Here is a 12,581-nt window from a genome sequence, read left to right on the forward strand (position 1 = left end):
TGTTTTGTTCAGCATCCTGCAGGATTGTGTGTATCAGCTTGATGCTTTATATGCATTATGTGCTGAAAGTTTTTCCTGCTATACCAAAATGGGGAAAGTGGGCAGTTGGGTTAAGCTTATATGCTTTCTCCAACAATCATTTTCCTCTCATCTATCATGAAACATTTTTGTATTTTTACACCATTGTTGTTGCCTTCCATGATTACAAAGCCATTTGCTTTGTTTCGCTGTTCTTTATTCTTGATGAACGCTCTGGTTAGTGCATTTTATCTGATACGATTATTAGCTTGTCTGCATTTTATAGGAATTTAGTTTACTTAATTTTGGCCCTTGTGCCTCTGCAGGATAAGTGTGTATCGGCTTAGTGCCTTATGCTATGCATTTTTGCCGAAAGTACTTTCTGCTATATCAATTTGAGGAAAGTGGGCAGTTGGATTTAGCTTGATAATTTGCTTTCTCCAACAATCATTTTCCTCTCATTAGGCTTCATATATATTATTTCTTTATGCCTTTGGATCTGCGTCCATAAGCTCGTGACTCTTGATTTGTTTATGGAATTTGATGTGTGGTGAACTTGATTCTCTCCCTTCCAGATTTTTGCATTTTATCTTCTCTAAGTGCAGGACTATCATAATTGGTATTGCACTTCTAATTGTGTGTACTGGCCTGGATATGTTTACTGCTAGACTAATTTGGGAGAAATGGGCAGTTGAGTCCTCTATGGTACATGGTTTTCTCAACAATCATTTTTCGCATATGTTGTATCGTGAGTTGAACCTCTTTTTTCGTCACTGCTTGTACTGCTTAGTTGTGTATGCTTAGGCAGCAGATTGCTGTTTTTTCTCTGTTTATAATCAGTTTTTTTCTCTTCAACCGAGGTATACTTTGCTTCTTTGAATTGAGGCACATAACCGTGTGTTCAGTTTATTCATCATACGTTGGGAGGTGCGTGTGGCTTGGTGTTGGCACCTGAGTTGAGATGAACTGTGAGAGGACAATGATTGGGTACACTGCCTTCACATCACCTCTCAAATCAAGATATGTATTACTGTGCATGTTGTTTGCCAAACAGCAGGATTTTGTGTCGGCAGCAATCTGTGTTGAGATGAAATGTGAGAAGAGAATGATTGGGTACACTGCCTTCACATCATCTCTTGAATCAAGATACAGAGAGATGTGTTTTCTGTGTGGGAAACAGCATTATTTTGTGTCGGCAGCAATCTGTGTACTTTTGCCGAGTGGTCCTGCAAAAGTGATCTCTCCTGGAGGATGTTAGGGCATCTCCAACCGGCTGACCCAAATGGACGCGCTGGGCCGTCCGTTTGGGCCGTTTGGGTGGCCGAGCGGACGTGCGGACGGAGCCCCGCGTCCGCGCGTCCGTTTGGGTCGCGCCCTGCGCCCAACGCGGCACGTTTGGGTCGCGGCCCCGTACAGTACTTTTTATTGTAAATCCACTATAAAAACACAAAATAAATTGTAGAAAATTTATAAAATAGTTCAAATGCTCAAAATTTATTACACATTACATTGTCCATGTAATGAAGGATAAAGTATTATTCAAAAAAATAATGAAAAAACGATACAAATGATCTAGGCTTCCGGATTTCCTTCATCATCGTTGTTTGCAGCATTGTTGCCTACATGCTGCCAGACGTGCTCGATCAAATCTGCTGCTGGTTGGTTGTGTCTGACTAGATCTTGAATTTCATGGTGTGCATGAAGAACTTCCTGGAATGATGCCGGGCCACGTTGAGGAGTAACCAACTCTCCTTGGCCCTCCCAGTCACTATCATAGAGTGAATCATCCCGCTCTACCTCAACAATCATGTTATGCATGATTACACATGCGGTCATCACCTCCCACAGAGTTTGCACATCCTGTGCTCGGCAGGTGTCTGACGATAGCCCAACGAGCTTGGAGGATGCCAAACGCCCGCTCGACATCTTTCTGGGCTGCCTCCTGCTCTTTGGCAAACCTTGCCTCTTGCTCTGAGTTGGGTTTTCGGATTGTCTTCACAAGTGTAGCCCAAGGTGGATAGATACCATCAGCAAGGTAGTACCCCTTGGTGTAGTGGTGGCCATTGATCTCAAAATCCACATCAGGGGACTGACCGTACGCTAGCCTATCAAACACCGGAGAGCGCTAAAGCACATTGATGTCATTGTGCGAGCCAGCCATTCCGAAGAATGAGTGCCAAATCCATGTATCCCGTGAAGCAACGGCTTCAAGAATGACCGTGCACCCTCAGAATGGCCACTGTATGCCCCCTGCCAACCAAAGAGGCAGTTCTTCCACTCCCAGTGCATGCAGTCTATGCTGCCAAGCATCCCAGGAAACCCCATGGAAGCGTTGATTGACAACAGACGAGCTGTGTCCGCTGCATTAGGTTGCCGGAGGTACTCTTCTCCGAACGTACCGATCACAGCTCTGCAAAACCTGTACATCGCTTCCAAGCCGGTAGACTCACTCATGCGCGTGTACTCATCTACGAAATCACCGGCAACACCATATGCAAGCATCCTAATCGCTGCCGTGCATTTACGGTACGAAGAGAGGCCTACCTTGCCAACTGCATCCACTTTCGCGTGGAAGTAGTCGTCGTAGAGCTTGACGCCATCCATTATCCGGCGGAACAACGGTCTGGACATCCGAAAACGACGGCGAAACAAGGCCGGCGTGTACAATGCCTTGGGTTGGAAGTAATCGGTGAAGAGCTGGTCGTGGCCGCGTTCTCTTTTGCGGTCCAAGGCGGCGGCGCGCCCCGGCAAGGACCCCGGTGCACGGGGATCTGCGAGACAATGTGATCGTGGATGATCGGGCAAAGATCCGTGAAAAATTCGTCGTCCGAGTCCTCGTCGGACGACGTGTCGATGAAGTTCTTGAAGAAGTAGTCGCTGCCGTTGTCCATGATCTACGTATGAAGAGGGACAAATTTTAGTATGCCCATTTCATCGAACACCTCGCACGCGGAGGCCATCCAATGCGTCCGTAGGGACCTGCAGGCCATGGTCGTCTCGGCCGACTTGCGGTCTGCGAACACGGTGCACGAGAGCTCACCTCCGGCGGCAACGGCGCAGCTGCGACGGCGGGAGGTCTCGCGACAGTGGGAGGACAGCGGCGACGGCGACGGCGTCCTCCGACTCTGCTACGACGCGGCGAAAGCAGCGCGGGGCCGCGTCCTATGCTTCCGCCCCGCTTGCCGGCGTGTCGGCGACGGTGGCCGGCGTCGACGCCTCTCCCAAATCGCCGGTCCTTGGCTGGCGGCGGAGCGGCGGGAGATGTGTGCGAGGGGTTTGTGTTTTGGGAGACAGACAGGCGGGCCAGGGGCGGACAAGGGGAGGACGCGAGCGACCAGCATCCGGCGTCCGCGGCCACGCAAACTCGTCCCAGATTTGGGCCGGGTTTGGGTCGTCCCGGACGCCGCGGCCATCCGTTTTAGGGATAGGTCCGCGCGCTGGGCCGCGTTTTTGTCCGGCTCAACCCAAACGGACGCGCGGGCGCGGTTTGGGTCGCGCGGTTGGAGATGCCTTACTTGTCTTGCTAAGATTTCCTGGTGGAATGCAAATCGTGCCCTCCATTCTACCTTTTTCTACTACATACAATGCTCACATGGGAATCTGTATTGTGTTCTGTCCATTTTTTTTTGTTGCAATTTCATATGTTACCACACGAAATTTGTTTGTCATTGCGCTTATGATGCTTATGATATTTTCCAGATTGGACACCTGTAAAATCATGAAGGTACTGTTAAATGCCAGTGATGCCATGGGAAGAAAAATCATGAAAAAAGTAATTTACTTTCTTGCCATGCACGACAACCTATGCTAATAGGTTGCAAATACGTTCTTATGCATTGGCATTTTCGCCCCCTCTTAGGGCATCTCCAATGGGAGAGTAAATGACAAAAAACTACCACAATTGTGCCATAGATGTCACGGAACTACCAAATGGAAAGCGATTGTCACATGACTATCAATATTGGTCATGATGAAAAGCATTGATTTCATTATTTAGCCGTGTTAAACCGTTTTTTTGACTATTTGGGCCCACTTGCCAGGACTACGTGGCAAATGAAGACCTAAGTGGTAGTTTCAATTTAGAAATTAGAAATATAACCTCAGAACATATTTTGTGTCACACATAGATCCAATTCCCCACATAAAAAATAAAAAATAGATAAATGAAGAAAATAAACTTCCTCAAATGCGCATGCCGCGCTGCCAGCCACGTCGTCGCCCAGGCCCAACGCCTTGGGCTTGGGGGCGGACGCGGTGAACCCTCCCGCGCCATGGCCGGGCCGGTGATAGGGGGAGCTTCGGCGACGACGCGCTGGCCATCGGGTGCTGCTGCCGCCGCTTGGCCGGGTGCGCATCGAAAGAGGGGAAGGCGCCATGGAACGCGCGTGGGCGTGTTGCTGGTGCAGGTGGGAACAGAAAGGCGTGGCGGCGTCCTCGTCGGCCAGCGTGAATAGGATGCCGTGGCCTGGACCCATCAGCATCGGCGGCGGGGGAGCATGACACGGTCGAGGTCAAGATCCGGGTGGCCTTCGTCGTCCCCTGGCGCAGCATCGTCGTCCACGGCGCCAATGATCCAGCAGAGGAAGGAGCTATCCTGCTGTGAGGGCGCCTGCGGGGGCTGGCAGTGGTCCTGCATCGTGGCGGTGTGCGGTTCCCCCCCAGCCGGCCATGTCGAGGGGCGGGAGTTGGTGGACCCAGTCGTCCCCGCAGAGGAGGGAGGCCATGCGGGCGCCGCCAGGGCGAGGACGAAGACAATGTGGCTGGCGGCATGCTGGCGCGGCGGGCTAGCGGTGGGGCTAGCCAGATGGGGAAGGTGAGATCGAATCGATGGAAGACGTTGACTTGGGACCTGATAGCTTTTGGGAAAGGGGATAGGGGGTCTTCTGTAAAATTAACAGAAACAATTCATTTGTTTTTTTGTCATGTGGGACCTGACAGTGGGTTCCAGCTACCAGAAACTGAATTAAGACGGTTGATTCGTAGAATCAGTGCTCCGCATCGCGAGCGTGCTCCAATCCTGGTAGTCATGTGACAATCGTGTTCCATTTGGTAGTTCCGTGACATCTATGGGACAATAGTGGTAGTTTTTTTTATCATTTACTCCCAATGGGAAGATCCAAATTGGACATGTCTGGCCGTTTGGTGGCTGCGGGGAAATGGGGCGGTGGGCGAAAGTCTATTTAGGTAGTCCAGTGCGTCCAATGTGCCCATGCATCAAAATACCAACAAAAAATGTAACTAAACATACTTCATTGAAACATATACCCTATTGTGGGCAAATTTATAATTTATACAAAAGAAAGCCATATATAGGCTTTTAAATACCTAAAAATAAACCTAGTTAGGGTTTGGGGTGGATGCGGTTCCTAGTCCTAGTAGTAGAACTTGTTACCATCCTCCTGGTCGTCAGCGTTGAAGACGAAGACTCCCCCGGACGGTGAGGCGCGGTTGCCTGTTGCGGCTCAAGAAGCTGGAGCGCGTCGGGGATTACGGCCACGATGACCACTGGACCCGTTTCCAGGGCGAGCGTGGGTCTGGAGGGCTAGTCGGCCTGTGCAGGTGTGCCAGCTGTGGCTCCTCCTCCTGTTGCGTCGCCGCAGCCGCCTGCATCTCTACCTCGTGCTTGAGGCGGACATGGCGCTCCTCCTCCTAGAGTGCGGCATGGCGCGTGGCCTCCTCATGCCGGCGCTCCATGTCGAGGAAGGCCCAGGCGTCGGCGTCCTCGCACGCCCTCCTGGCCTCCTCCTCCAGCGCGGAGGTGCGACCACTTGGCCAGCTCCTCGAGGTTGTTCATCTCGACAGACGCGCCAGCACGGTGCGCAACTCCAGGTCGTCCTCCTCCGCCTCCACGGACAGCGGAAGTGGCGCGGCCACTTGGGTCGTGTCTTTGATGTAGAGGCCGCCTTGGCGGCGGGGAGGCCTCCTGGCTGATGCTGGTGGCATGCGCGGCGTCGCGCAAGGCCTCGTCGTGGCCGCGCGGGACGCGAAGAAGGTTCGGCGGCGTTGGTCGTGCTCCGCCTCAAACCACATGTCCCAGTAGGGGCTCTTCTTCGCGTGTGCCTGGTCTGCCGGAGGTCCGGCGGGAGCTGGATGCGGCACAGATGGATCTCGGTGAGGCGAGCGTGGTCGGTTGCGGGGATCGGTGGCACCGGCCCGATCTGGGCTCATGTGCCATCTGTGGGGGAGGTGGACCAGAAAATCTGTGCCGCCACCACGGTGACGTAGATGCGGTCGCTCTCGACCGTCGGCGGCGCCATCGAGAATGCGGCCGACGCGATCTGTCGGCTGCTGCCGGCCTCGTGGTTGTTCGCGTTGGGACCGAACTCTTTTTTCTTCGGTGCTAGAGCTCGTGCATGCAGAGAACCGATGGAGTGTGGACTAGAGTGGATAGGGACAGTCCCCTCCCGATCCATATTAAATAGGACCTTTGCGCGACAGGTGGGCCCTACGATGCGAGAAGGCGAACGTCGGAGGATGTCGTGTGCCATCCGCGACCACACAAATCTGACCCAGATTTGGTCTGCCTTTGGGTCATCCCGTACCCTGCAGCCATCCGTTTTTGAAATACGTCGCCGCGTTGGGCTACAAATTTGTCCAGCGCGACCCATTCAGAAGCGCGGGCGGTCGCCGTGTTGGAGATGGCCTTACTTGGACAGACAATGTTTCACCATGCATCTTTCCATAAATTAGTGGTACTTTCTCTCTTTAAGGGAGTTAATAACTAAAACAACGTTGTTGATCCTAAATTCGTTATGGAAAATGTAACAGAACAAAAAATGCGAAGCAGCAGGAAAAATATATATAGTGTCTCTCTGATACACTGACAACAATTTTCAACAAGAAAATATTATAAAAGTTTAAGGGATGTGATACGATTCTGATCAGTTCAGCAGCTAGTTTGGTCTCCGATGGGAGCTAACACACTGATGTAGCTTACTCGTAGGAGGACCCGTCTTGTCTGCAAAGACATGGAAATATAAAAGCTGCCAGTAAACGAACTGTGCATCTCTGACGGGATTTTTGGTGAGGTAAAAAATAATCCTCCGTCCTAAAATATAAAGTGTAAGTTTTGTCCAAAGTTAAACTCTACCAAATATTTATGAAAAAAATATCAACATCCACAATATTTAATAGACGTATTGAGGAAATATACTCTATGATGAGTCTATTGATATTGATTTAATATTTTACTCCCTCAGTTCGAAATAATTATCTAAAAATAAATGTATAAATATACATAAACACATGTCTAGATATATCCATTTTTGACAATTATTTTAAATAAACTTGGTCAAACTTAGAGGATGTTTACTTTTAACTAAACTAGTACTCCCTCCGTCCCAATTCATAGGGCTTGCGCATGTCCCTAGGTTGTAAATTTGACAATGATAATACAAGATATATATTAAAAATATATACAGTATATCATTAGAAAGTTCACTTGTTCTACTTTCTAATGATGTAAGTTTTGTGTTGTACAATTGATATTATGTTGGTCAATTGAGAACCTAGAAATACGCGTAAACCCTATGGACTGGGACGGAGGTAGTACTCCCTCCATTCTAATGAATAAGGTGCCCTCGTTTTGCGTGTTTTTTTAACTAAAAAAATACTCAAAATGTATAAACAATATTGTATCATCATCAGAAAGTGCTTTTTCAATACGAATACAACGATACTAATTACGTATAATATAGTCAAGATTTAATTACTTAATTTTTTTGGTTAAAGTTTGTCTTAAAATGCACGTGTGCACCTTATTCATGGAAACGATATTTTAAGGCAGATGTAGTAGTAAAGAACGTGAGGGCATGCGCAGGTTATCTATGGCATTTGTAAGAGACTTAATCTACGTTTTTAATGGGCACATCGTTTTGCTGAACGTTGAGCCAGTTTCACTACCAGCTGAAGAGCCCAAAAAAGGATGGGATTTCTATTTTCGTGTCCCTGGTTCGTTAGTTGTATTTAGTTTTCTCCAGTTACTTAGTTTTTCCTCAGTTTTCTCCTCCTCTAGTTTGAAACACGCACAAGTGCTGGAACGGCTGGTAGCCGTCAGGTCAGAGGCCTTGACCGTTAGTCTGACCGGGTGGGGCCGCACAGGGGCAGCTCCTCCCTGACCGTCTCGTGCTGACGGGTAGGGTCAGGAGACACGTCGGAGCATCCATCCATCTATCGCTGACGTGTGGATCGTTTTATTTCATGATTTTATACGCGGTGCTGCCAATGACAAATGGGGCCGCTCTATAGGACTGCCGCAGCCAATGACCAATGGGGTCGTATATTTTTCAGGAAAAGACATATATTGCCGCTATGTGGGGCTGCCGCAGCCAGTGACCAGTGGGGTCGTCTATTTATTTAGAGAAAATCATATATTGCCGCTCTGTGGAGCCTCCGCAGCCAATGACCAGTGGAGTCGTATATTTTTCAGGAAAAGACATATATTGCCGCTCTGTGGGGCTGCCGCAGCCAATGACCAGTGGGGTCGTCTATTTATTTAGAGAAAATCATATATTGCCGCTCTGTGGGGCCGCCGCAGCCAATGACCAGTGGGGTCGTATATTTTTCAGGAAAAGACATATTGCCGCTCTGTGGGGCTGCCGCAGCCAATGACCAGTGGGGTCGTCTATTTATTTAGAGAAAATCATATATTGCCCCCTGTGGGGCCTCCGCGGCCAATGACCAGTGGGGTCGTCTATTTTTCAGGAAAAGACACATATTGCCGCTCTGATATATGTCTTTAGAGAATATCATAGAGAGAAGCAACAAGTTCGCTAATTAATTATTTTTAAGCTAGACCGGAGAACCGCTGGCAGCTTGTTCCGCACCGTCGGACGGAGCAGCAATCGCCGGCGCCTCGTCGCGCCGCCGGCTCTGTCCCCCGGCGGCGTCGGACGGACTGCGGCGCTGCGCGTAAACCACGGCTCCAGCACTTGTTTCGTCCGCACGCATTGTACCCACCGCAGTCCGCCGCAAGCAGATCCGCCGCCCACGACGACCGGGATTTGTTCCGCGCACCAATTGGTAGTATAGCTTGGTAAGACCTCCGCTTCTGCCTCCCCCGCCCCCTAATCGATTCGGTTCCCGTAATTTATTGGAGTTTGCAGGTACGAAATAGTCCTCAATGTCTGGTCGTAGCGGGTACACCGACGAGGGTGGGGATTCGATCATGTCGTGGCCACGTTCTACTTCTCCTACCTCGTCGGAAGTGCAGGTATCTAGCTTCAGCTCTCTGTACTACCGTTGAATTTGAAGTGCCGCCATGGCCTGTTGGAGTGATTTCAGTTGTTTTTTTTTTCCATTATTGTTACAGTTAGCCAGGCAAGCCGATGATCCATGGTACACTGCATACCAAGATGAATCAACCCAGTGGTGTAGCCAGAGGATGGATTTGGAGGAGAAGGTGGCCAATTTAGGTGATGAATTGGCCCGTAAAAACCTGATGATATTCGAGCTGAAGCGTATTGTGGAGGAAGAAAAGAAGAATTCAGAGCTTATTCGCAAGGAGAAGTTGAGAGTTGAGACAGATCTTGCCGTATTTGATCAAGTGGTAGAAAATCTAGAACATGAACTTAAAGTGATGGGAGAGGAGAAAAGTAGATTCATCTGGGCAGTTTTATTAGGTGTCATCCCTGTCCTAGCAGTTATGTGGTTCTGGTAGACGATTTAGTATAGAATTGTTATTCAGTAGATGGCTCTAACCACTGTATTTTGTTGTGGCTCTAACCACTGTATTTTGGCGTACAATTTCCTAGTTGTGCTAAGTAATGCGCACGATAATTTTAGCATGCATGACCATTTTATAAAAGTGAAGGGATCCCAAAAGTGAAAGCATGTACCGGCCTCCGGATCAAATACATATCAATATCTTCCCAATCAAGTTGGGATAAAATTCAAATCATACATACAGATGTACATGGACACGTCAAGAACATGGAGAAGCTTTTTTTGAGACGGAGGTAGTAGTTCGAACAATTTTATCCCAATTGGAAATTGAAAAATACAAATTTATCATAATTTATCCCAAATTGCAGCGTCGAACACGGCCGCGCAGTGATGGGCAAGAAAGGCCGGGACGACGGGCGGCTGAGGGGTGGTCATCTGCGCCATCTGCCGTTGAAGCGATGTTATCGACGATGGCTTCAATGTTCGTGGCATCGATGACCACTGTCGGAACCGCCGCTGTCTTGGTGTACTTCATCAGCGACGGATCTGCAGAGGGCTGGATCGGCGGCTTTGCAGCGCGGTTGTAGACGATGGCTTCAATCGTCTTGGCATCGATTCGCACTCTCGGCACCGGAAGTGAGACATCAACAGGTTCCGACATTGAAGGCTGGGTCTGCGCCGTCGAAGCGATGTTGTAGGCGATGGCTTCAATGTTCGTGGCATCGATGACCACTGTCGGCACGGTCGCCGTCTTGTTGTCCTTCATCAGCAACGGATCTGAGGAGGGCAACGGAAGTGAGACATCAATAGCCTCCGACATTGAATGCTGGATCTGCGCCGTCGAAGCGATGTTGTAGGCGATGGCTTCAATGTTCGTGGCATCGATGACCACTGTCGGCACGGCCGCCGTCTTGGGGTTCTTCATCATTCAACAGATCTGAGAAGAGAAACGAAAGTGAGACAGAGAGACATTTCAACTATCTCTGACGGTTAGATCCTCACCGGCACTCTTAGATCCGCGCCGCCGCACGCCACCGCACGCACGGTTAGATCCGCGCCGTCGCACGACGCCGCACGCACGGTTAGATCCGCGCCGCCGCGACCGCCGGAGTAAGAGAGGAAAGAGGAGAGAGGAAGATGCGACTAGAATATGCGACTGCCAGGGTTGGTAGGTATGTGCTCTGCTCTTGTCTCCGTATGCGTCCATCGTGGTAGAGAGAGATATACAGGCCGTCCGATCATAAATGATCGAACGGTGCAAGCGTTCGTTGAGCTTTCAACCAACCAAGATCCGTGTGACATACATCTCGACCAATCAGAGATCAGCCAGTGAGTACAAGTTAGGGAAACTGAGTAGAACTAAGAGTGGGTAAAAAGAGGAAATGTTTATCGGAAGGGCAAAACTGAGTAGGACTGAGTAAAACAAGTGGGCCCGGAGGGGGAAAACTGAGTAACACTAAGTAAAACAGGGGCACCCAAATAATAAAGGGACTAAGGGAAATTGAAGCTTTTGGCATAAAAATAGTAAAATTGTGTTATTTGAACAATATATTACATTTTGGCCAACTAGATATTGTTTGCAATTCAAAGATACACAAGTGTGACGAATTTGGACACATTTGGACAAAGTTTGTAAGCATAGTGGGTTTTTGGGAGGTGTATTGAGCAGAAAGCCCTGCATCTTCATAGCTAGTAGCTCATGGACTAGGAAGTGGTTTTGAAGCTTTTGGCATAAAAACTTCATATCTCTATATTTCCTTTTTCATTATTATTTCTCTAGGTTGTAGGTAACATAACAAGACTCCATGGGAAGGTTCCACCATGTTTTGAATTATTTTGAATTAAACCCTAAACCCTAAAACCCTAAAACCCTAAACCCTAGAGAAAATGATAAATGTGGCTTAAATGTGGCATACAAATTGTTCATACAAATTCAAATTGTTGAACACAAAGGGATCCCCAATACAAAGGGAACCCCAATACAAATTGTTCATACAAATTAAAATTGTTCAACACAAAGGCATCCCCAATACAAAGGGAACCCCAATACAAATTTTTCAACACTAAGAGATCCCCAATACAAAGGGAACCCCAATACAAATTGTTCATACAAATTCAAATTGTTCATACTAATTCAAATTGTTCAACACAAAGGCATCCCCAATACAAAGGGAACCCCAATACAAATTGTTCATACAAATTCAAATTAGTTGTCCAGAATAAAATCTTTCTCTTGCTCCTGGTGTGACTCGCTGGGGCCACCACCTTACTCCGGGTAACCCTACCAGGGATATTACCGGTGTCTACCTTCTTTTTGCCCTCTTTCTTGTTCTTCTTCTTCTGCGAAGCTTGTGCTTTTTTTTCTGCCATATGGTCTTCAAAGTTAGCAACAATCTGGGCCATACCACTTTCGGTGCACTCTCGATCATACTGTTCCTTCTCCTCTGGACTCATCGGTTGAAGCCATTCTACATCCATATGTTCCCTCTGCTCACGATCCATCGGTTCAAGCAGCTCTACATCCATCTGTTCCCTCTTCTCTCGATCCATCGGTTCAAGCAGCTCTACATCCATCTGTTCCCTCTGCTCACGATCCATCGGTTCAATCTCCTCATGTTCAATTGTTGCTTCAATCTCCTCTGCATTTGCTGCTTCAATCTCCTCATGTTGAACTGCTGCTTCAATCTCAAGTTGAATTGCAACTTCATTCTCCTCTGCATTTGCTGCTCCCGCCTGATCTTTGATGTCTACTTCCCCCTCCTTTTCCTGTAGACAGTGTTGGGCCTCCAAGAGCAGAGGTTTGTAGGACAGCAGCAAGTTTTCCCTTAAGTGGATCACCCAAGGTTTATCGAACTCAGGGAGGAAGAGGTCAAAGATATCCCTCTCAAGCAACCCTGCAA

At 48.6% G+C, this 12,581-nt stretch overlaps 3 non-coding genes across 3 annotated transcripts; all 3 read left to right on the top strand.

The window, feature by feature from the left end:
- The first annotated feature begins 15 nt into the window (after window positions 1-15).
- On the top strand, window positions 16-153 carry LOC127337351 (small nucleolar RNA snoR135). Its single transcript, XR_007873760.1, has one exon. It is a non-coding gene; the product is annotated as a small nucleolar RNA snoR135 (small nucleolar RNA).
- Window positions 154-337: 184 nt separating this feature from the next.
- Window positions 338-482, top strand: LOC127337348 (small nucleolar RNA snoR135). The gene has a single exon (XR_007873758.1). It is a non-coding gene; the product is annotated as a small nucleolar RNA snoR135 (small nucleolar RNA).
- Window positions 483-616: 134 nt separating this feature from the next.
- On the top strand, window positions 617-760 carry LOC139837249 (small nucleolar RNA snoR135). Its single transcript, XR_011753740.1, has one exon. It is a non-coding gene; the product is annotated as a small nucleolar RNA snoR135 (small nucleolar RNA).
- The last annotated feature ends 11,821 nt before the right edge of the window (window positions 761-12,581 follow it).

The sequence above is a fragment of the Lolium perenne genome, chromosome 2 (genome assembly GCF_019359855.2).
Source record: "Lolium perenne isolate Kyuss_39 chromosome 2, Kyuss_2.0, whole genome shotgun sequence".
Classification (NCBI taxonomy): Eukaryota; Viridiplantae; Streptophyta; class Magnoliopsida; order Poales; family Poaceae; genus Lolium; species Lolium perenne.